We start from the raw sequence: 26,998 nt of genomic DNA on the forward strand, positions 1-26,998 counted from the left end.
CACCATGTAGGACGGGTCCATGGAGTACATCACCATGTAGGTGCCATTAGATTAATAACAGCTTGGAGTACTACACGGGCAAATGCAGAACATCACCATGTACATACCATTAGCTTAATAGCTTGGCATCCTACACTGGTACATGCAGTACATCACCATGTAAGTGCCATTAGATTAATAGATTGGTGTACTGTACTAGTATCTGCAGTACATCACCATGTAGGTGCATTAGATTAATAGCTTGGTGTACTAGAAGGGTACATGCAATACTTCACCATTTAGGTGCCATTAGATTAATAACAACTTGGGCATACTACATGGGTACCTGCAGTATATCACCATCTAGGTGGCATTAGATAAATAGCTTGGCATACTTCAGGGGTACATACAGTACATCACCATGTAGGTGCCATTAGATTAGTAACAGCTTGGTGTACCGCACAGGTAAATGCATTACATCACCATATAGGTATGGTTAGTTTAGTAGCAGCTTGGTGCACTACACAGGTACATGCAGTACATCACCATATAGTTGCCATTAGATAAATAACAGCTTCCCGTACTACACGGGTAGACACAGTACATCACCTTGTACATGCTGTTAGATTAATAACAGCTTGGTATACTACATGGGAACATGCTTTACATTACCATGTAGATACCATTAGATTAATAGCTTGGCATACTGCTCAGGTAAATATAGTACATCACCATTTAGGTGCCATTAGATTAATAACAGCTTTGCTTACTACACGGGTACATGCAGTACATCACCATGTATGTGCCACTAGTTTAATAACAGCTTGGCATACTACACGGGTATCTGTAGTACATCACCATGTAGTTGTCATTAGATTAATAACATCTTGGCGTACAACACGGGTACATGCAGTACATCACCATGTAGTTGCCATTAGATTACTAACAGCAGGGTGTACTGCACTGGTGCATGCAGTACATCACCACGTAGGTGTTATTACATTAATAACAGCTTGGTGTACTACAAGGGTACATACAGTCCATCACAATGTAGGTGCCAATAAATTACTAACAGCTTGGCATACTGCATGTGTATATGCAGTACATTACCATGTAGGTGCCATTAGATTACAAAGAGCTTGGTTTACTGCACAGGTACATGGAGTGCTTCACCATGTAGGTGCCATTAGATTACTAACAGCTTGGCATACTACTCGGGTTCATGCAGTACATCACCATGTAGGTGCCATTCGATTTGCAACACCTTGGCAAGCTACATGGGTACATGCAGTACATCACTATGTATGTGCCATTAGATTACTAACAGCTTGCTGTACTACATGGGTAGATTGAGTACATTGCCATGTAGGTGCCATTAGATTACTAACAACTTGGCTTACTACAGGGGTACATGCAGTACATCACCATGTAGGTGCCATTAGATTAATAACAGGTTGGTGTACTACACAGGTATATGAAGTACATCACCATATAGTTGCCATTAGATTAGTAAGAGCTTGGTGTCCTGCATGAGTGCATGCAGTACATCCCAATGGGTGCCCAATTAGATTAATAATAGCTTGGTTTAATACCTGGGTACATGCAGTACTACACGGGTTGATGGAGTACATCCCCATTAGGTGCCATTAGATTAATAACACCTTGGTGTACTACACAGGTCTATGCTGTAAATCAACATGTAGGTGCCATTAGATTAAAAACAGTTTGGAGCACTACATGGGTGCATGTAGAACATCACCAGGTAGGTGCCATTAGATTAATATCAGCTTTGCGTACTAAACGGTTACATGCATTACATCACCATGTAGGTGACATTAGATTAATAATAGCTTAGCTTACTACACGGGTACATGCAGTACATCACCCTGTAGGTGCCACTAGATCAATAGCTTGGCATAGTACATGGATACATACAGTACATCACCATGTAGGTGCCATTAGATTAATCACAACTTGGCATACTACATTGGTATCTGCAGTACATCACCATGTAGGTGTTATTAGATTAACAACAGCTTGGAATACTACATGGGTACATGCAGTACATTACCATATTGGTGCCATTAGATTAATAGCTTGGTATACTGCACAGATACATGCAGCACATCACTGTGTAGGTGCCATTAGATTAGTAACAGCTTGGTGTACTGCATGGGTACATGCAGGACATGACCATTAGGTGCCATTAGATTAATAACAGATTGACGTACTACACAGGTACATGCAGTATATGACCATTAGGTGTCATTAGATTAATAAAACCTTGGAGTACTATACAGGTACATGCAGTACATCACCATGTAGGTGCAATTAGTGTAATAACAGCTTGGGGTTCTACACGGCTACATGCAGTGCATCACCATGCAGGTCTAATTAGATTAATAACATCTTAGCGTACTCTACGGTTACATACAATACATCACCATTTAGGTGTCATTAGATTAATAATTGGTTGGCTTACTACATGGGCTCATGCTGTACATCACCATGTATGTGCCATTAGATTAATAACAGCTTGGAGTACTACACGGGCAAATGCAGTACATCACCATGTACGTACCATTAGCTTAATAGCTTGGCATCCTACACTGGTACATGCAGTACATCACCATGTAGGTGCCATTAGATTAATAGCTTGGCATACTAGAAGGGTACATGCAATACTTCACCATTTAGGTGCCATTATGTTAATAACAGCTTGGTATACTACATGGGTACATGCAGTGTATCACCATCTAGGTGTCATTAGATTAATAACAGCTCGGTGTACTAGAAGGGTGCATTCATTACATCACCATGTAGGACAGGTCCATGGAGTACATCACCATGTAGATGCCATTAGATTAATAGCTTGGTATACTGCATGGATACATGCAGCACATCACCATGTAGGTGCCATTCGATTAATCACAACTTAGCATACTACATGGTTATCTGCAGTATGTCACCATGTAGTTGTTATTAGATTAATAACAGGTTGGTGTACTACACAGGTATATGAAGTACATCACCATATAGGTGCCATTAGATTAGTAACCGCGTGTTGTCCTGCACGAGTGCATGCAGTACATCCCGATGTGTGCAATAGCTTTGTTTACTACATGGGTACATGCTGTACTATACAGGTAAATGGAGTACATCCCCATTGGGTGCCATTAGATTAATAACACCTTAGTGTACTACATAGGTCTATGCTGTACATCAACATGTAGGTGCCATTAGATTAATAACAGCTTGGAGCACTACATGGGTACATGTAGAACATCACCAGGTAGGTGCTATTAGATTAATAACATCTTAGCATACTACACTGTTACATGCATTACATCACCATGTAGGTGACATTAAATTAATAATAGCTTGGCTTACTTCACGGGTACATGCAGTACATCACCCTGTGGGTGCCATTAGATTAACAGCTTGGCATAATACATGGATACATACAGTAAATCACCATGTAGGTGCCTGTAGATTAATCACAGCTTAGCATACTACATGAGTATCTGCATTACGTCACCATGTAGGTGTTATTAGATTAATAACTGCTTGGCATACTACACGGGCACATGAAGTACATTATCATGTTGGTGCCATTAGATTAGTAGCTTGGTATACTGCATGGATACATGCAGCACAACACCGTGTAGGTGCCATTAGATTATTAACAGCTTGGCTTATGGCATGGGTATGTGCATTACATCACCATGTAGGTGCCATTAGTTTAGTAACAGCTTTGTGTACTACATGGGTACATGCAGGACATGACCATTAGGTTCCATTAGAATAATAACAGATTGACGTACTACACAGGTACATGCAGTACATCACCATTAGGTGTCATTAGATTAATAACACCTTGGTGTACTACACAGGTCCATGCAGTAAATTACCATGTAGGTGCCATCAGATAAATAACAGCTTGGAGTTCTACATGGGTGCATGCAGTACATCACCATGTAGGTGTAATTAGATTAATAACAGCTTAGCGTAGTACACGGTTACATGCAGTACATCACCATTTAGGTGTCATTAGATTAATAACTGGTTGGGTTACTACACTGATACATGCAGTACATCACCATGTCAGTTGCTTTAGATTAATAATAGTTTCTGGTACATGCTGTACATCACCATGTGTGTGCCATTAGATTAATAACAGCTTGGAGTACTACACGGGCAAATGCAGTACATCACCATGTAGGTGCCATTAGATTAATAACATCTAGGCATCCTACATGCAGTACATCACCATTTAGGTGCAATTAGATTAATAACAGCTTGGGGCACTACATGGGTACATGCAGTAATCACTATGTAGGTGCAATTAGATTAATAACAGCTTAGCGTACTTCACGGTTACATGCAGTATATCACCATGTAGGTGCCATTAGATTAGTAACAGCTTGGCGTACTGCATGGTTAAGTGCAGTACATCACCATGTAGGTGCCATTCGATTAATCAAAGTTTGTCGGACTACACTGGTATATGCAATACATCACCATGTAGGTGTCAGAGTAATAGCTTGGCAAACTGCACAGGTACATACAGTAAATCACCATGTAGGTGCCATTAGATCAATAGTTTGGCGTACTGTGCTAGTACCTGCAGTACATTACCGTGTAGGTGTACTAGAATAATAGCTTGGCATACTACAAGGGTACATGCAATACTTTACCATGTAAGTGCCATTAGATTAATAACAGCTTGGCATACTACATGTGTACCTGCAGTATATCACCATTTAGGTGCCATTAAATTAATGGCTTGGCATACTGCATGGGTACATGCAGTACATCACCATGTTGGTGCCATTAGAGTAATAACAGCTTGGTGTACTGCAGGGGTAAATGCATTACATCACCATATCAGTATGGTTAGGTTAGTAGCCGCTTGGTGTACTACATGGGTACATGCAGTACATCACCATGTAGTTGCCATTAGATTAATATAGCTTGGCATACTACATGGGTACATGCTTGACATCACCATGTAGGTGCCATTAGATTAATATCTTGGCATACTGCACGGGTACATGCAGTACATCACCATGTATGTCTCATTAGATTAATAGCTTGGCGTTCTGCACAGGTAAATGCAGTACATCTCCATGTAGGTGCCATTAGATTAGGAACAGCTTGGCATACTACACGGGTACATGCAGTCCATCACCATGTAGGTGCCATTAGATTAATAACAGCTTGGCATACTACACAGGTACATGCAGTACATCACCATGTAGGTGCCATTAGATAAATAACAGCTTTACATATGGGTAGAAGCAGTACATCACCATGTTGTTGCCATTAGAGTAATGAGAGCTTGGCCTACTACACAGGTACATGCAGTACATCACCATGTAGGTGCCATTAGATTAATAACAGCTTGCCATGCTACAGGGGTACATGCAGTATATTACCATGTAGATGCCATTAGATTACTAACAGCTTGGAGGACTACATGGGTACCTGCAGTACATCACCATGTAAGTGCCATTAAAATTCCTAACAGATTGGTGTACTACACAGCTACATGGAGTACATCACCATGTAGGTGCAAATAGGTTACTAAGAGCTTGGCATACTACATGGGAACATGCAGTACATCACCATATAGCTTACATTAGATTACTAACAGGTTGACATAGTACACGCAAACATGCAGTACATCACCATATAGGTGACATTAGATTACTAACAGCTTGGCATTCTTCACAGGTACATGCAGTACATCACCATGTAGGTGCCATTTGAGTAGTAACAATTTGGCATGCTACACGGGGTACATGCAGTACATCACCATGTAGGTGCCATTAGATTACTAACAGCTTGCCGTACTACACAGGTTCAGGCAGTACATCAGAATGTAGGTGGCATTTGATTACAAAGAGCTTAGTATAATGCATGGGTACATTCAGTACATCACCATGTAGATGGCATTAGATTAATACCAGATTTGGGAATTAATGGGTACATGCAGTACATCTCCATGTAGATGCCATTAGATTAATAAAAGCTTGATGTACTACAAGGGTACATGGAGTACAACACTATGTAGTTGCCATTAGATTAGCAGCAACTTGGCAAGCTACATGGGTACATTCAGTACATCACCATGTAGGTGCCATTAGATTACAAACAGCTTGCCATACTATACGGGTACATGCAGTCCATCACCATGTAGGTGCCATTAGATTAATATCAGCTTGCCATACTACACAGGTACATGCAGTACATCACCATGTAGGGGGCATTAGATAAATAACAGCTTGGCATACTACATTTTTAGAAACAGTACATCACCATGTTTGTGCCATTAGAGTAATGAGAGCTTGGCATACTACACAGGTACATGCACTACATCACCATGTAGGTGCCATTAGATAAATAACAGCTTGGCATACTACATTGGTAGAAGCAGTACATCACCATGTTGGTGCCATTAGAGTAATGACAGCTTGGCATACTACACATGTACATGCAGTACATCACCATGTAGGTGCCGTTAGATTAATAACAGCTTGGCATACTACACAGGTATATGCAGTACATCACCAAGTAGTTGCCAGAAGATTAATAACAGCTTGCCATACTACAGGGGTACATGCAGTATATCACCATGTAGATTCCATTAAATTACTAACAGCTTGGAGGACTAAATAGGTACCTGCAGTACATCACCATGTAGGTGCCATTACATTACTAATAGCATGGTGTACTACACAGATACATGTAGTACATCACCAGGTAGGTGCCATTAGATTAATAACATCTTGGCATACTACACTAGTACATGCAGTACATCACCATGTAGGTGCCATTAGATTACTAACAGCTTGGCGTACTACACAGCTACATGGAGTACATCACCATGTTGGTGCCAATAGGTTACTAAGAGCTTGGCATACTACACGGGAACATGCAGTACATCACCAAATAGTTGACATTAGATTACTAACAGGTTGACATAGTACATGCGAACATGCATACATCACCATATAGGTGACATTTGATTAGTAACAATTTGGCATGCTACACAAAGCCATGCAGTACATCACCATGTATGTGCCATTAAATGGCTTAAAGCTTGCCATACTACATGGGTACATGCAGTACATCACCATATAGGTGCCATTAGATTATTAACAGCTTGGGATGCTACACGTGTACTTCGAGTACATCACCATGTAGGTGCCATTAGATTACTAATAGCTTGCCGTACTACACAGTTCCAGGCATCACTATGCAAGTGGCATTTGATTACAAACAGCTTGACATACTACACGGGTACATAGGTTCATAGGTTCATAGGTTCATACTAGGCTATCTGCCCGAGGGCATTTATAAGCCTAGCCCATTGTTTTGTGGCTTACGCCACCCCTTTAGTATGGGGAACTATACCCATTATTTTGCTGTGCCTCTGTCGAGCAGTGACACTGAGGTAATTCCTGGGGTATATCTGCGATCTCCCATCCATTGGTCAAGATTTCTCTTGAACAAGGCCAGCGAGGTGCTCTGCCTCACATGTACCGGGATTTTGTTCCACAGCATAGGAAGTCTTTGGGTGATGAATCTATCCCTCCAGCACGTCCTATTAATAGCCGTGTCGAGGTTTAAGTCTCCCGCCCTTGTGGCTCTGATGGATCTAGATTTTTGAGGTGAAGCATATTCATCAAATCTGGGTTTGACATGGCCTTGTATGTTAGGCAAAGGTCACCTCTGAGCAAGCGGTGGCGACTGAATAGAGCTGGAGTTCTTTCAGTCGGGCAGCATAGGACAGATTTTGAGACCCTTTATCCTTTTGGTGAGGAACTTTTGTGGCCTCTCCAGCTGCTGCAAGTGTCGGGTCAGATACATTCGAATGGGGCATTGTACTCAATCATTGGTCTGATGAGTGATGAGTAAAGGAGACTATGACCTCCCTTGATCTAGATGAGAATCCCTTCATGATAAGGTGGGCAATGTAGAAGGACTTCCTAACTACTTTAGCTACATGGGTGTCGAATGACAGACTACTATCAACCTGGGTCCCCAGGTCCCTGATAACTTCTTCTGTGCTCAGTGGATTGCCACCTATTTGGTAGCTAGGGGTAACCTTGTTTTCGAAGGGTATGACTATGCATTTTTTGGCATTTAACTTTAGGCCGTGGCTCTGGCACCAGTTATACGTTTCTGTGAGACCCTTCTGAAGGATATCTGTGTCAGATGTGTTTTCTACTATGGCCCAGTTTGCAGTCATCTGCAAATTTTGTCAGCCATAACCCTCCTGTGTTTGCTTGTACCGGAAAAGTAGATGCCAAACAAGAGTGGGCCCAGGACTGAGCCCTGTGGGACACCACTTGTGACAGGCTTTGAGTCTGACATGGCGCCAGCAACTCTGACCCTGTGGGTTCTGTCACTCAGCCAGTTTGCAACCCATCTTGTGATGTATGGGTTAACATTTAAGCTGATGAGTTTTTCAATGATACCCGAGTGGGGTATTGTATCGAAGGCCTTAGCCAGATCGAGGTAGGCTGTATGGACTGCCTTTCCCTCATCAATGGCTTTGGTGACTGTTTGAAAAAGTCAACCAAGTTTAAAAGGCATGATCTGCCTTTGACAAAGCCAAACTGGGTTGGATCCAAAGTCTGCAAATTCCTATGTCTTTATTTATGAGGTCCATTATGATCCTCTCCATGGCTTTGCAGATAAGGCTTGTCAAGCTAATGGGCGGTAATTTCCAGGGTCTGTGGAGGCACCGCCTTTGTGAAGTGGGACCACAGTTGCAGTGCGCCACTCCTGGTGCGTATCCAGAGGTAAGACTTTGATTAAACAGCTGTCCTAGCTGTGGGTTTAATTCCTCATTGAGTTCGTGGAGCACACAGCCGGGGACACCATCGGGTCCCATGGATACTGTGTTTTTTGCTTTGGAGAGAGCAGTTCTCACTTGGGCTGGAGATGTTTGGGGGCTGCACTCATTTGGTATAGATATCTCTCCTTTTGGGGGGGGAGTTTGCACTGAACCTGTCAGCCAGTATGTTGGCAATGTCTGTAGGATCAGTAATCTTCACATCATTTTGAACTAGTTCTGAGCATATCTGGGAGTTTCCTCCTAGGTTTCTAACATAGCTAAAGAAGGCCTTATGATTGTCTTTTGAGTCTTTAGCTATTTTTCTCTCAAATTTGCTTTGGATGATTTTATGAGAGCTCTTAGTTTTTTACTTATAGTGATCAAGGGTGTCTTACCTTTTAAGGATTTTGCTCTATCTTGTAGTAGCTTCCTCCTTTTGTTGTAGAGTTTGTTTATGGCTGGGGTCCACCAGACTGGACGCTTGCCTTTGGTACAAAGAGTCTTTGTTTTGCTTGGGATTGCCTTATCCATGCAGTCCTGCAGGTGCTGGTAGAAGGCGTTTGTAAGTGATTCAGCGGCTTGAGTATTGTTTTCCGCTGGCTCGGGGGCCTGAAAGGAGACCACACTAGTCTTTAGAAGTGTGAAGTTGGCTTTTGAGAAGTTCTTTACTGTGGTCTTTTTTCTTTCAGGTGGGGGTGGGATGAGGACCTCCAGCGAGATTAGCTTGTGATCTGATCTCACCAGTGAGGGGTATACTTCCGGTGTTGAACATTGTGCTCCCATGTTCGTGATGATGAGATCAAGTATGTTATCTCCTCTTGTGGGGATGGTGACTAGTTGTTCCATGGCATTTGAGTTTATGAATTCCAGGAACTTTTGGGCTAGGGTGTTTGGGCTTGAGTAGTGTTCCCAGTCTATATTAGGGTAATTGAAGTCACCTAGTATGATGGTGTTTGGTGATACATTTATCCCCTCTAGTGTTTTCAGGAAGGCCATGTGAGTTTCCTGAGTTTGTGAGGGTGGCCTGTAACATGCTACAATTTGCAGAGCAGTCTTGCCTATGGTTAATTGCACCTGGATGGTCTCCGATGCATCGATGCGTTGCCACCAGTCTTGAGGTGTGGGTGTCCTTGATGAATATGGATACCCCCTCCTTTCTTGGTATTGTCCGGATTTTGGGGCGGAACGCATGATATGAGGTAAAACCTGATAGCGCTGGGGTGCTCTCAGGAGCCTTGAACCAGGTTTCTGTCACAGCACAGACATCGATGTTCTCCATACTGAGAAGGGCCTCGAGTGCGTGCATTTTGAGATTTAGACTTCTGGCATTGAGCAGCATTACCCTTAGTTTTTTCCTTTTTGTGTTCTAGGGTGGTAGGTTTAGAATTTGAGCCTTGCCTAAAAGGCACTATGGGGTGGCAAGAGCCTTTGCCAATATCCGAATCCCAGGGTGACAGGTGCAAGCCGTCCCGCGAGAAGCAGCGTGGCTTGTCCAGCATGTCATCCCAGGCAGACAGATACTGGATCCCCTTTGAATGACACCAGTGTTTAAGCCAATTGTTAAAGCTGATCATCTTATCTCTGTATTGTGGCATCATTCTTGGTGAAGGTAGGATACTGCTCAAGGTCAGGGTCATACCTGCCTGGGCTACATAATCAGAGAGCTCCTCAATGTCTCTTTTCATGTAGTCCAAGGAGGTACGTCTCAGGTCGTTTACACCAGCGTGGACAATGACTGAGTCATATTTGTACCTGCTGTTGAGAGACCTGAGTGCTTGCGTTATGTGGCGGATTCTAGCGCCCGACAGGCAGCTTACTGTGACCTTCTCCTTACTCAGTCTGGTGAGTGGGACATCAGTGTGTCTGACTATGGAGTCACCAATGACTAGTGTGTCTGGCATTGTGTTTGGCCTTAAGGGCTGTGACTGTTTGACACTCTGACTGTGAGGTCTATGTGTTGCGGGTGTTGTGTTCTGAGGTGGTGGTTGTTTGGGTGTCTGCTTTGGTGGCCTCTGCTGTTTTGGTAGATTTTGATCAGAGCCTCGAGTATGTCTTTGTGTGTTTATGTGTATGATTTGAGGTTGTAATGGTACTATGTGAGACTGGGTCTATAGTGTGTGTGGTAACCTTCTCCTCCTGACTGGTCTTGCCAGTCCTATGTTGAAGAGCTCAGCCTCCAGTTTGGCCGTATAGTTGCATCTCTCGCATGTATTTGTGTTTTGTGGGAGGAGGAGAGGGTTGTCTGTGTACATGAGGCAATTGAAACATTGCCTCAATATTCCCAGGTTCACCAGCTGAGCAGGAGAGGACACTAGCAACTGATCCCTCGACATGCTAGAAGGGTAGGCGAAAAACTTTAAAAAGATTCGGGGGACGTGGGTGACCGAGAAATGGGGGTTGCCTTTTGGGGTACTATCTATGACAAGAGTGCCGTATCAAGGTAATAAGTACTGTAGGAGCAAGTGCTAGGTTTAATAGATAGAGAATAGTCTACTTGGAGTCAAGTAGAGTTGATCTTTAGTTATAGGATACGCTGATTTGATCAGTAGTATAGTTCGAGGAAGGTAGTTTTAAGGGAAAATTTGAAGAGTGGACTTTAGGTAGCCGAATAGTTTAAACCTGCTTAACCGGCACTGCCCTAATGTGCAACAGTGGCAGCTCAGCTAGCAGCGTTTAGCGTTTTATACCAGGGGCTGGAAAAAGCTAGAAACTGGCCCAAACGACCAATAAACTACTAGTTACTGGCTGAAACCTCACAAAACTGGACAAAAGGCAGCTCAATGCTTCCCACTCCCACTGGTAAGCAAGGTAGCTTCCCTTCCCCCAAATAAGGCAAGGAAACAGTACACAGGAACTACAACCAAAGCCCAGGAATCAGCAACTCTGAAACTGGACTAAACTAGTAAAGCAGGAAAGCAAGGTAGCTTCCCTTCCCCCAAATAAGGCAAGGAAACAGTACACAGGAACTACAACCAAAGCCCAGGAATCAGCAACTCTGAAACTGGACTAAACTAGTAAAGCAGGAAAAACAAGAGATATTTTTTTCTTTTTTTTTTTCACAAAACAGGCAGAAACAGGTACAGCAAACACTTATAAATGCTATGAATCAGCTACTACAGCTTACACAGAAGAATTTGCTACATGCAGTACTTTACCATGTAGATGGCATTAGATTAATACAATCTTTGGGTATTAATGGGTACATGCAGTACTTCACCATGTAGGTGCCATTAGATTAATAACTGCTTGATGTACTACAAGGGTACATGCAGTACAACACAATGTAGTTGTCATAAGATTAAAAACAGCTTGGCATGCAGTACATCACCATGTAGGTGGCATTAGATTAATAACAGCTTTGTGTATTAAGAGCACATGCAGTACATCTCTATGTAGGTGCCATTAGATTACTAACATCTTGATGAACTACACAGGTACATGCATACATCACCATGTAGGTGCCATTAGATTAGTAACAGCATGGCATGCTACATGGGTATATGCAGTACATCGCCATGTCGGTGCCTTTAGATTAATAACAGCATAGCGTACTACACAGTTACATGCATTACAGCACCATGTAGGTGACTTTAGATTAATAATAGCTTGGCTTACTACATGGGTACATGCAGTACATCACCCTGTACGTGCCATTAGATTAATAGCTTGGCATAGTACACGGGTACATATAATACATCACCATGTACGTGCCATTAGATTAATCACAGCTTGGCAAACTACACGGGTACATGCAGTTCCTTACCATGTTGGTGCCATTAGATTAATAGCTTGGTATACTGCACGGCTACATGTAACACATCACCATGTAGGTGCTATTAGGTTAATAACAGCTTGGCATACTGCACGAGTATATGCATTACATCAACATGTAGGTGCCATTAGTTTAGTAACAGCTTGGCGTACTATATGGGTACATGCAGTTCATGACCATTAGGTGCCATTAGATTAATAACAGATTGACGTACTACACAGGTACATGCAGTACATGACCATTAGGTGCCATTAGATTAATAACACCTTGGCATACTACACAGGTACATGCAGTACATCACCATGTAGGTGCCATTAGTTTAATAACAGCTTGGGGTTCTACATGGGTCCATGCAGTAGATCACCATGTACATGTAATTAGATTAATAACAGCTTAGCTTACTACATTGTTACATGAAGTACATCACCATGTAGGTGTCATTAGATTAATAATTGGTTGGCTTACTACACGGATACATGCAGTACATCACCACGTTAGTTACTTTAGATTAAAAATATTTTGTCGTACTACACGGGTACATGCTATATATCACCATGTATGTGCCATTAGATTAATAACAGCCTGGAGTACTACATGGGTAAATGCAGTACATCACCATGTAGGTGCCATTAGATTAATAACAGCTTGGCATCCTACACTGGTACATGCAGTACATCACCATGTAGGTGCCATTAGATTAATAACAGCTTGGCGTAATACACGGGTACATACTATACATCACCATGTAGTGTCATTAGATTAATAGCTTGGTGTACTACACGGGTACATGCAGTACATCACCATGCAAATGCTATTAGATTAATAACAACTTGGGGGTTCTACATGGGTTCATGCAGAACATCACCATGTAGGTAACATTAGATTAATAACAGCTTGGAGTACTACATGGGTAAATGCAGTACATCACCAAGTAGGTGCCATTAGATTAATAACAGCTTGGCATCCTACACGGGTAAATGCAGTAAATCACCATGTAGGTACCATTAGATTAATAACAGCTTGGCGTCCTACACTGGTACATGCAGTACATCACCATGTAGGTGCTATTAGATTAATAACAGCTTGGCATAATACATGGGTACATGCTATACATCACCATGTAGGTGTCATTAGATTAATAGCTTGGTGTACTACATGGGTACATGCAGTACATCACCATGTAAATGCCATTAGATTAATAACAATTTGGGGTTCTACATGGGTTCATGCAGTACATCACCATGTAGGTGCCATTAGATTAAAAACAGCTTGGGCACTACACAGGTGCATGCAGTACATTACTATGTAGGTGCCATTAGATTAATAACAGCTTAGCGTACTTCATAGTTACATGCAGTATATCACCATGTAGGTGCCATTAGATTATAAACAGCTTGGCATACTAAATGGCTAAATGCAGTACATCACCATGTATGGTGTTAAGAAAAGGAGTGCAGAAGGTCAGATGGTAGTGGATTTTGCGAATAGGATGGACATGGCTATGATGAATACGTATTTTAACAAGAGGGAAGAGCATAGGGTGGCATACAAGAGTGGAGGAAGATGCACACAGGTGGATTATATCTTATGTAGAAGGGCCAATCTGAAGGAGATTGGAGACTGTAAAGTGGTGGCAGGGGAAAGTGTAGTTAGGCAGCATAGGATGGTTGTTTGTAGGATGACATTGGAGATCAAGAAGAGGAGGATGAGTGTGAGGGCAGCACCAAGGATCAAATGGTGGAAATTGAAAAAGGGTAATTGTGAGGTGATGTTCAGGGAAGAGTTAAGACAGGCACTGGGTGGCAGTGGAGAGTTACCGAAAAGCTGGGTAACTACAGCAGAGCTAGTAAGAGACATGGCTAGAAGGGTGCTTGGTGTGACATTTGGAAAGAGGAAGGAGGACAAGGAGACCTGGTGGTGGAATGAAGAAGTACAGGAGAGTATACAGAGAAAGATGTTGGCGAAGAAGAAATGGGATTGTCAAAGAGATGAAGAAAGTAGACAAGAATATAAGGAGATGAGGTGCATGACAAAAAGAGAGGTGGCGAAGGCTAAGGATAAGGCATATGAAGAGTTGTATAAAAGGTTGGACACTAAGGAGGGAGAAAAGGACCTGTACCGATTGGCTAGACTGAGGGACCGAGCTAGTAAAGATGTGCAGCAGGTAAGGGTGATAAAGGATAGTGAGGGAAATGTACTCACAAGTGAGGAGATTGTGTTGAGCAGATGGAAAGAGTACTTTGAGGGGTTGATGAATGAAGAGAATGAGAGGGAGAGAAGGTTGGATGATGTGTGCATAGTGAATCATGAAGTGCAGTGGATTAGCAAGGAGGAAGTAAGGATAGCTATGAAGAGGATGAAGAACGGAAAGGCTGTTGGTCCAGATGACATACCTGTGGAAGCATGGAGGTGTTTAGGTGAAATGGCAGTGGAGTCTTTAACTAGATTGTTTAATGAAATCTTGGAAAGTGAGAGGATGCCTGAGGAATGGAGAAAAAGTGCTTTGGTACCGATTTTTAAGAATAAGGGTGATGTCAGCTTGGCGTACTACAAGGGTACATGCAGTACATCACAATGTAGGTGCCATTAGATTACTAACAGCTTGTCATACTGCGTGGGTATGTGCAGTACATCACCATGTAGGTGCCATTAGATTACAAACAGCTTGGCTTACTGCACAGGTACATGGAGTGCTTCACCATGTAGGTGCCATTATATTATTAAGAGCTTGACATAATACGTGGGAATATGCAGTACATCACCATACAGATGACATTAGATTACTATGAGCTTGGCGTACTACTCGGGTTCATGCAGTACCTCACCATGTAGGTGCCATTCGATTTGCAACACCTTGGCATGCTACATGGGTATATGCAGTACATCACTATGTATGTGCCATTAGATTACTAACAGCTTGCCGTACTACATGGGTAGATGGAGTGCATCACCATGTAGGTGCCATTAGATTACTAACAACTTGGCATACTTCACTGGTACATGCAGTACATCACCATGTAGGTGTCATTAGATTAATAACAGCTTGGCGTACTAGAAGGGTACATTCATTACATCACCATGTAGGACAGGTCCATGGAGTACATCACCATGTAGGTGCCATTAGATTAATAACAGGTTGGTGTACTACGTAGGTATATGAAGTACATCACCATATATTTGCCATTAGATTAGTAACTGCTTGGTGTCCTGCAAGAGTGCATGCAATACATCCCGATGTGTGCCCAATTAGATTAATAATAGCTTGGTTTAATACATGAGTACATGCAGTACTACACGGGTAGATGGAGTACATCCCCATTAGGTGCCATTGGATTAATAACACCTTGCTGTACTACAAAGGTCCATGCTGTACGTCAACATGTAGGTGCCATTAGGTTAAAAACTGTTTGGAGCACTACATGGGTACATGTAGAACATCACCAAGTAAGTGCCATTAGATTAATATCAGCTTAGCGTACTACACAGTTACATGCATTACATCATCATGTAGGTGACGTTAGATTAATAATAGCTTGGCTTACTACACGGGTACATGCAGTACATCACCCTGTAGGTGCCATTGGATTAATAGGTTGTCATAGTACACAGATACATGTAGGTGCCATTAGATTAATCACAACTTGGCATACTACATGGGTATCTGCAGTACATCACCATGTAGGTGTTATTAGATTAATAACAGCTTGGCATTCTATATGGGTACATACAGTGCATTACTATATTGGTGCCAATAGATAAATAGCTTTCTATACTGCACAGATACATGCAGCACATCACCGTGTAGGTGCCATTAGATTAATAACAGCTTGGTGTACTGCACGGGTATATGCATTACATCACCATGTAGGTGCCATTAGTTTAGTAACAGCTTGGCATACATGTATAAACATGAACATTTGGTGCCATTAAATTAATAACATATTGACGTACTACACAGGTACATGCAGGATATGACTATTAGTTGTCATTAGATTAATAAAACTTTGAAGTACTACACAGATACATGCAGTACATCACCATGTATGCTCTTTAGATTAAGAGCTTGGCATACTACACAGGTACATGCAGTACAGCACCATGTAGGTGCCTTTAGATTAATAACTTGGCGTACTGCGCTAGTACCTGCAGTACATCACCATGTAGGTGCATTAGATTAATAGCTTGGTGTACTACAAGGGTACATGCAATACTTCACCATGCTTGTGATTCTACACCGGTGCATGCAGTACATCACCAAGTAGGTGTAATTAGATTAATAACAGCTTAGTGTACTACACGGTTACATGTAGTACATCACCATTTAGGTGTCATTAGATTAATAATTGGTTGGCTTATTACATGGGTACATGCTGTACTTCACCATGTATGTTAGTCCCCTGCAGAGTTCCTAAGCCAGCAGAGAGCAGAAAAAGCAACTTTCTTGATCATAAGTATTTTTTAAACTTTTTAGTTTGCATTTTTCGATCTTTTGAGCTTTTCGACTACTGTTTGTGCCTATATTACTGTTTTATTACCTTATTTTCCTGTTTTTGTGAGCTTAAATTGTTGATTGCACTTGTGGGCTAAAGTATTGCTTAAAAGTAACAAACAGGCTAATACACTCAAGTGTACCAGCCTTTGATAGCAATTTAGTCGAAAACAAAGCATTTACTGCATTTTTTCTGTCTGTTTGCAAAAAACCAAAAAAAACCCAAAAAAATACTTCTCCTTTCCTAAACTTTCCTAGCTAGTTGTTACAGTGATCAGATTTTGCTGATCCCTGGGCTTTGTACTTAGTTTCTGTGTTCCTCCATTTTTTGTGTGGCCAGAGGTAGTTTCTTTACTCACCAGTGGGAGTGGGGAGTACTGAGCTGCTTGTTTGTCCTCAGAGGAGTGGTTAGAAGCAGCAACTAGTAATCGCTGGCCATTTTGGGTCATTTCCTGTTTTTTCCAGCCCCGTGCTATAAAGCACGCTTTGGCGGGCTTTTCTGGCATTAGAGAACTTGGCATAGCTCCTCGTGGTCCCCTGCAGAGTTCCTAAGCCAGCAGAGAGCAGATAAAGCAACTTTCTTGATCATAAGTATTTTTAAACTTTTTAGTTTGCATTTTTCGATCTTTTGAGCTTTTCGACTACTGTTTGTGCCTATATTACTGTTTTATTACCTTATTTTCCTGTTTTTGTGAGCTTAAATTGTTGATTGCACTTGTGGGCTAAAGTATTGCTTAAAGTAACAAACAGGCTAATACACTCAAGTGTACCAGCCTTTGATAGCAATTTAGTCGAAAACAAAGCATTTACTGCATTTTTTTCTGTCTGTTTGCAAAAAAAAAAAACAAAAAAAAAAAAAAAAATACTTCTCCTTTCCTAAACTTTCCTAGCTAGTTGTTCCAGTGATCAGATTTTGCTGATCCCTGGGCTTTGTATTTGGTTTCTGTGTTCCTCCATTTTCTTGTGTGGCCAGAGGTAGTTTCTTTACTCACCAGTGGGAGTGGGGAGTACTGAGCTGCTTGTTTGTCCTCAGAGGAGTGGTTAGAAGCAGCAACTAGTAATTCGTTGGCCATTTTGGGTCATTTCCTGTTTTTCCAGCCCCTGCTATAAAGCACGCTTTGGCGGGCTTTTCTGGCAATAGAGAACTTGGCATAGCTCCTCGTGGTCCCCTGCAGAGTTCCTAAGCCAGCAGAGAGCAGAAAAAGCAACTTTCTTGATCATAAGTATTTTTTAAACTTTTTAGTTTGCATTTTCGATCTTTTGAGCTTTTCGACTACTGTTTGTGCCTATATTACTGTTTTATTACCTTATTTTCCTGTTTTTGTGAGCTTAAATTGTTGATTGCACTTGTGAGCTAAAGTATTGCTTAAAAGTAACAAACAGGCTAATACACTCAAGTGTACCAGCCTTTGATAGCAATTTAGTCGAAAACAAAGCATTTACTGCATTTTATCTGTCTGTTTGCAAAAAAAAAAAAAAAAAAAATACTTCTCCTTTCCTAAACTTTCCTAGCTAGTTGTTCCAGTGATCAGATTTTGCTGATCCCTGGGCTTTGTATTTGGTTTCTGTGTTCCTCCATTTTCTTGTGTGGCCAGAGGTAGTTTCTTTACTCACCAGTGGGAGTGGGGAGTACTGAGCTGCTTGTTTGTCCTCAGAGGAGTGGTTAGAAGCAGCAACTAGTAATTCGTTGGCCATTTTGGGTCATTTCCTGTTTTTTTCCAGCCCCCTGCTATAAAGCATGCTTTGGCGGGCTTTTCTGGCATTAGAGAACTTGGCATAGCCCTCGTGGTCCCCTGCAGAGTTCCTAAGCCAGCAGAGAGCAGAAAAAGCAACTTTCTTGATCATAAGTATTTTTTAAACTTTTTAGTTTGCATTTTTCGATCTTTTGAGCTTTTCGACTACTGTTTGTGCCTATATTACTGTTTTATTACCTTATTTTCCTGTTTTTGTGAGCTTAAATTGTTGATTGCACTTGTGGGCTAAAGTATTGCTTAAAAGTAACAAACAGGCTAATACACTCAAGTGTACCAGCCTTTGATAGCAATTTAGTCGAAAACAAAGCATTTACTGCATTTTTTCTGTCTGTTTGCAAAAAAAAAAAAAAAAAATACTTCTCCTTTCCTAAACTTTCCTAGCTAGTTGTTCCAGTGATCAGATTTTGCTGATCCCTGGGCTTTGTATTTGGTTTCTGTGTTCCTCCATTTTCTTGTGTGGCCAGAGGTAGTTTCTTTACTCACCAGTGGGAGTGGGGAGTACTGAGCTGCTTGTTTGTCCTCAGAGGAGTGGTTAGAAGCAGCAACTAGTAATTGCTGGCCATTTTGGGTCATTTCCTGTTTTTCCAGCCCCTGCTATAAAGCACGCTTTAGCGCGGAGCTGCTACTGTTGCAGACTAGGCAGCGCCAGTTAATCAGATTTAAACTATTAGGGCTACCTAAAGTCCACTCTTCAAATTTTCCTTAAAACTACCTTCCTCAAAGTATACTACTGTTCTATTTAGTGTAGCCTTTATAAATTATTATCTCTACTTGACACCCAAGTAGACTATTCTCTATCCGTATAGTCAAGCACTTGCTCCTACAGTACTTATCACCTTGATACAGCACTCTTGTTATAGAAAGTGCCCCAAAAAGCAAACCCGTTTTCTCGGTCACCCACATCCCCAAAACCTTTTCTTTAAGTTTTTCTGTCTATTCCCTCTAGCATGTCGTGGGATCAGTTTATAATGTCCTCTCCTGCTCAGCTGGTGAACCTGGGAATATTGAGGCAATGTTACAATTGCCTCATGTACACAGACAATCCTCTCCTCCCACAAAATACAAATACATGCGAGAGATGCAACTATATGGCCAAACTGGAGGCTGAGCTCTCTCAACATAGGACTGGCAAGACCAGACAGGAGGAGAAGGTAACCACACACACTATAGACCCAGTCTCACATAATACCATCACAACCTCAAATCATACACATAAACACACAAAGACATACTTGGAGGCTCTGATCAAAAATCTACCAAAACAGCAGAGGCCACCAAAGCAGACACCCAAACAACTACCACCTCAGAACACAACACCTGCAACACATAGACCACACAGTCAGAGTGTCAAGCAGTCACAGCCCTTAAGGCCAAACACAATGCCAGACACACTAGTCATTGGTGACTCCATAGTCAGACACACTGACGTCCCGCCACCAGACTGAGTAAGGAGAAGGTCACAGTAAGTTGCCTGTCGGGTGCTAGAATCCGCCACATAACACATGCACTCAGGTCTCTCAACAGCAGCTACAAGGCACGACTCAATCATTGTCCACGCTGGTGTTAACGACCTGAGACGTACCTCCTGGACTACATGAAAAGGGACTTAGAGGAGCTCTCTGATTATGTAGCCCAAGCAGGTATGACCCTGACCTGGAGCAGTATCCTACATTCACCAAGAATGATGCCACAATACAGAGACAAGATGATCAGCTTTAATAATAATTGGCTTAAACTCTGGTGTCATTCAAAGGGATCCAATGTCTGTCTGCCTTGGATGACATGCTGGACAAGCCACGCTGCTTCAAGGGATGGCTTGCACTTGTCACCCTGGGATTCCGGATTTTGGCAAAGGCTCTTGTCACCCCATAGTGCCTTTTAGGCAAGGCTCAAATTCTAAACCTACCACCCTAGAACACAACAAAGAAAAAAACTAAGGGTAATGCTGCTCAATGCCAGAAGTCTCAACCTCAAGATGCACGCCTTTTCGAGGCCCTTCTCAGTATGGAGAACATCGATGTCTGTGCTGTGACAGAAACCTGGTTCAAGGCTCCTGAGAGCACCCCAGCACTATCAGGTTTTACCTCATATCATGCCCGCCCCAAAACCCGGACAATACCAAGAAAGGAGGAGGGGTATCCATATTCATCAAGGACACCCACACCTCAAGATTGGTGGCAATGCACGATGCATCGGAAACCATCCAGGTGCAATTAACCATAGGCAAGACTGCTCTGCAATTTGTAGCATGTTACAGTCCACCCTCGCAAACTCAGGAACCTCATATGGCCTTCCTGAAAACACTGGAGGGGATAAATGTATCTCCGAACACCATCATACTAGGTGACTTCAACTACCCTAATATAGACTGGGAACACTACTCAAGCCCAAACACCCTAGCCCAAAAGTTCCTGGAATTCATAAACTTAAATGCCATGGATCAACTAGTCACCATCCCCACAAGAGGAGAAAACATACTTGATCTCATCATCACGAACATGGGAGCACAATGTTCAATGCCAGAAGTATACCCCTCACTGGTGAGATCAGATCACAAACTAATCTCGCTGGAGGTCCTCATCCCGCCCCGAAATGAAAAGACCACAGTAAAGAACTTCTCGAAAGCCGACTTCACACTTCTAAAGACTAGTGTGGTCTCCTTTAAGGCCCTGAGCGGTAAACATTACTCAAACCGCTGAATCACTTACAAATGCCTTCTACCAGCACCTGCAGGCTGCATGGATCAGGCAATCCCAAACAAAACAAAGACTCTTTGTACCAAAGGCAAGCGTCAGTCTGGTGGACCCCAGCCATAAACAAACTCTACAACAAAGGAGAAAGCTACTACAAGATAGAGCAAAATCCTTAAAAGGTAAGACACCGCTGATCACTATAAGTAAAAAGCTAAGAGCTCTCATAAAAACATCTAAAGCTAATTTTGAGAAAAAAATAGCTAAGGACTCTAAAGACAACCATAAGGCATTCTTTAGCTATGTCAGAAACCTAGGAGGAAACTCCCAGATATGCTCAGAATTAGTTCAAAATGATGTGAAGATTACTGATCCTACAGACATTGCCAACATACTGGCTGACAGGTTCAGTGCAAACTTCTCCCCCCCCCTAAAGGAGATATATCTATACCAAATGATTGTAGCCCCCCAAACATCTCTAACGCCCAGGTGAGAACTGCTCTCTCCAAGGCAAAGAACACAGCATCCATGGGACCTGATGGTGTCCCCGGCTGTGTGCTCCATGAACTCAACGAGGAATTAAACCCACAGTTAAGACAGCTGTTTAATCTTAGTCTCACCTCCGGATACATACCCAGGGAGTGGCGCACAGCGACTGTGGTCCCACTCCACAAAGGCGGCGCCTCCACCGACCCTGGTAATTACCGTCCCATTAGCTTGACAAGCCTTATCTGCAAAGCCATGGAGAGGATCATAATGGATCTCATAAATAAAGACATAGGGAATTTGCAGACCTTGGATCCAACCCAGTTTGGCTTTGTCAAAGGCAGATCATGCCTTTTAAACTTGGTTGACTTTTTCGAAACAGTCACCAAGGCCATTGTGAGGTAAGGCAGTCCATACAGCCTACCTAGACCTGGCGAAGGCTTTCGATACAATACCCCACTCGGGTATCATTGAAAACTCATCAGCAAATGTAAACCCATACATTACAAGATGGGTTGCAAACTGGCTGAGTGACAGAACCCACAGGGTCAGAGTTGCTGGCGCCATGTCAGACTCAAAGCCTGTCACAATTGGTGTCCCACAGGCTCAGTCCTGGGCCCTCTTGTTTGGCATCTACTTTTCTGAAGTACAAGCAACCACAGGAGGGTTATGGCTGACAAAGTTTGCAGATGACTGCAAACTGGGCCGTGGTTGAAAACACATCCGACACAGATATCCTTCAGAAGGGTCTCACAGAAGCGGATAACTGGTGCCAGAGCCATGGCCTAAAGTTAAATGCCAAGAAATGCATAGTCATACCCTTCGGTAAATATAAGGTTACCCCTAGCTACTATATAGGTGGCAATCCTGATCACAGAAGAAGTTATTAGGGACCTGGGAACCCAGGTTGACAGTAGCCTTTCATTCGACACTCATATTGCTAAAGTAGTTAGGAAGACCTTCTACATTGTCCACCTTATCATGAAGGGATTCACATCTAGATCAAGGAAGTCATAGTCTCCTATACTCATCACTCATCAGACCAATGATCGAGTACAATGCCCCATTGAATGTATCTGACCCGACACTTGCAGCAGCTGGAGGCCACAAAAGTTCCTCACCAAAAGGATAAAGGGTCTCAAAATCTGTCTTATGCTGCCCAACTGAAAGAACTCCAGCTATATTCAGTTGCTTACCGCTTGCTCAGAGGCGACCTATGCCTGACATACAAGGCCATGTCAAACCCAGAGTTGATGAACATGCTTCATCTCAAAAATCTAGATCCTCAGAGCCACAAGGCGGAGACTTAAACCTCAACACGGTTATTAATAAGGCGTGCTGGAGGATAGATTCATCACCCAAAGACTCCCTCTGCTATGGAACAAAATCCCGGTTTATGTGAGGCAGAGCACCTCGCTGGCCTTGTTCAAGATGAATCTTGACCAATGGATGGAGACTGCAGATACATCCAGGGGTTACCTCAGTGTCACTGCTCGACAGAGGCACAGTAAAATAATGGGCATAGTTTCTCCAAACTAAATGGTGGTGTAAGCCACAAAACTATGGGCTAGGCTTATAAATGCCCTCGGGCAGATAGCCTAGTATGAACCTATGAACCTATGTTCCATTAGATTAATAACAGCTTGAGTACTACACGGGCAAATGCAGAACATCACCATGTAGGTGCCATTAGATTAATAGCTTGGCATCCTGCACTGGTACATGCAGTACATCACCATGTAGGTGCCATTAGATTAATAACAGCTTGGCATACTTCATGGGTACATGCAATACATCACCATGTAGGCATCATTAGATTAATAGCTTGGTGTACTACACAAGTACATGCAATACAGCACCATGTAAGTGGCATTAGATTAATAACAACTTGGGGTTCTACATGGGTACATGCAGTACATCACCATGTAGGAGCCATTAGATTAATAACAACTTGGGGTTCTACATGGGTACATGCAGTACATCACCATGTAGGTGCCATTAGATTAATAAAAACTTGGGGTTCTACATGGGTACATGCAGTACATCACCATGTAGGTGCCATTAGATTAATATCAGCTTGGAGTATTACATGGGTACATGCGGTATATCACCATGTAGGTACCATTAGATTAATAACAACAGCAAAACTACATGGGTACATGCAGTACATCACCATGTGGGTGCCATTAGATTAATAAAGTTTGGCCGGACTACACAGGTATATGCAATACATCACCATGTAGATTTCTTTAGATTAATAGCTTGGCGTACTACACGGGTACATGCAGTATGTCACCATGTAGGTGCCATTAGATTAATAGCTTGGCGTAATGCGCTAGTACCTGCAGTACATCACCATGTAGGTGCATTAGATTAATGGCTTGAGTACTACAAGGGTACATGCAATACTTCACCATGTAGGTGCCATTAGATTAATAAATAGCTTGGCATACTATATGGATACCTGCAGTATATCACCATCTAGGCGCCATTAGATTAGGCTTGGGATACTGCGGTACATGCAGTACATCACTATGTAAGTGCCATTAGATTAATCATTCCTGTTTTCCAGCCCTGCTATAAAGCGCAGCTTTGGCGAGCTTTTTGGCGATAGAAGAACTTGGCAGCTCCTCGTGGTCCCCTGCAGAGTTCCTAAGCCAGCAGAGAGCAGAAAAAGCAACTTTCTTGATCATAAGTATTTTTTAAACTTTTTAGTTTGCATTTTTCGATCTTTTGAGCTTTTCGACTACTGTTTGTGCCTATATTACTGTTTTATTACCTTATTTTCCTGTTTTTGTGAGCTTAAATTGTTGATTGCACTTGTGAGCTAAAGTATTGCTTAAAAGTAACAAACAGGCTAATACACTCAAGTGTACCAGCCTTTGATAGCAATTTAGTCGAAAACAAAGCATTTACTGCATTTTTTTTCTGTCTGTTTGCAAAAAAAAAAAAAACAAAAAAAAAAAATACTTCTCCTTTCCTAAACTTTCCTAGCTAGTTGTTCCAGTGATCAGATTTTGCTGATCCCTGGGCTTTGTATTTGGTTTCTGTGTTCCTCCATTTTCTTGTGTGGCCAGAGGTAGTTTCTTTACTCACCAGTGGGAGTGGGGAGTACTGAGCTGCTTGTTTGTCCTCAGAGGAGTGGTTAGAAGCAGCAACTAGTAATTAGATTGGCCATTTTGGATCATTTCCTGTTTTTCCAGCCCCTGCTATAAAGCACGCTTTGGCGGGCTTTTCTGGCGATAGAGAACTTGGCATAGCTCCTCGTGGTCCCCTGCAGAGTTCCTAAGCCAGCAGAGAGCAGAAAAGCAACTTTCTTGATCATAAGTATTTTTAAACTTTTAGTTTGCATTTTCGATCTTTTGAGCTTTTAGACTACTGTTTGTGCCTATATTACTGTTTTATTACCTTATTTTCCTGTTTTGTGAGCTTAAATTGTTGATTGCACTTGTGAGCTAAAGTATTGCTTAAAAGTAACAAACAGGCTAATACACTCAAGTGTACCAGCCTTTGATAGCAATTTAGTCGAAAACAAAGCATTTACTGCATTTTTTCTGTCTGTTTGCAAAAAAAAAAAACAAAAAAAATACTTCTCCTTTCCTAAACTTTCCTAGCTAGTTGTTCCAGTGATCAGATTTTGCTGATCCCTGGGCTTTGTATTTGGTTTCTGTGTTCCTCCATTTTCTTGTGTGGCCAGAGGTAGTTTCTTTACTCACCAGTGGGAGTGGGGAGTACTGAGCTGCTTGTTTGTCCTCAGAGGAGTGGTTAGAAGCAGCAACTAGTAATTAGTTGGCCATTTTGGGTCATTTCCTGTTTTTTCCAGCCCCTGCTATAAAGCACGCTTTGGCGGGCTTTTCTGGCATTAGAGAACTCCTCGTGGCCCCCTGCAGAGTTCCTAAGCCAGCAGAGAGCAGAAAAAGCAACTTTCTTGATCATAAGTATTTTTTAAACTTTTTAGTTTGCATTTTCGATCTTTTGAGCTTTTCGACTACTGTTTGTGCCTATATTACTGTTTTATTACCTTATTTTCCTGTTTTTGTGAGCTTAAATTGTTGATTGCACTTGTGGGCTAAAGTATTGCTTAAAAGTAACAAACAGGCTAATACACTCAAGTGTACCAGCCTTTGATAGCAATTTAGTCGAAAACAAAGCATTTACTGCATTTTTTCTGTCTGTTTGCAAAAAAAAAACAAAAAAATACTTCTCCTTTCCTAAACTTTCCTAGCTAGTTGTTCCAGTGATCAGATTTTGCTGATCCCTGGGCTTTGTATTTGGTTTCTGTGTTCCTCCATTTTCTTGTGTGGCCAGAGGTAGTTTCTTTACTCACCAGTGGGAGTGGGGAGTACTGAGCTGCTTGTTTGTCCTCAGAGGAGTGGTTAGAAGCAGCAACTAGTAATTCGTTGGCCATTTTGGGTCATTTCCTGTTTTTTCCAGCCCCCTGCTATAAAGCACGCATTAGCGCTCTTTAGCGCGGAGCTGCTACTGTTGCAGACTAGGGCAGCGCCAGTTAATCAGATTTAAACTATTAGGGCTACCTAAAGTCCACTCTTCAAATTTTCCCTTAAAACTACCTTCCTCAAAGTATACTACTGTTCTATTTAGTGTAGCCTACAATTATAAATTATCTCTACTTGACTCCCAAGTAGACTATTCTCTATCTGTATAGCCAAGCACTTGCTCCTACAGTACTTATCACCTTGATACAGCACTCTTGTTATAGAAAGTACCCCAAAAAAGCAAACCCCGTTTCTCGGTCACCCACATCCCCCAAAACCTTTTCTTTAAGTTTTTCTGTCTATTCCCTCTAGCATGTCGTGGGATCAGTTTATAATGTCCTCTCCTGCTCAGCTGGTGAACCTGGGAATATTGAGGCAATGTTACAATTGCCTCATGTACACAGACAATCCTCTCCTCCTCCCACAAAATACAAATACATGCGAGAGATGCAACTATATGGCCAAACTGGAGGCTGAGCTCTCT

This window comes from Protopterus annectens, chromosome 2.part1 (assembly GCF_019279795.1).
Source record: "Protopterus annectens isolate FY-2018-M chromosome 2.part1, PAN1.0, whole genome shotgun sequence".
Lineage (NCBI taxonomy): Eukaryota > Metazoa > Chordata > Ceratodontiformes > Protopteridae > Protopterus > Protopterus annectens.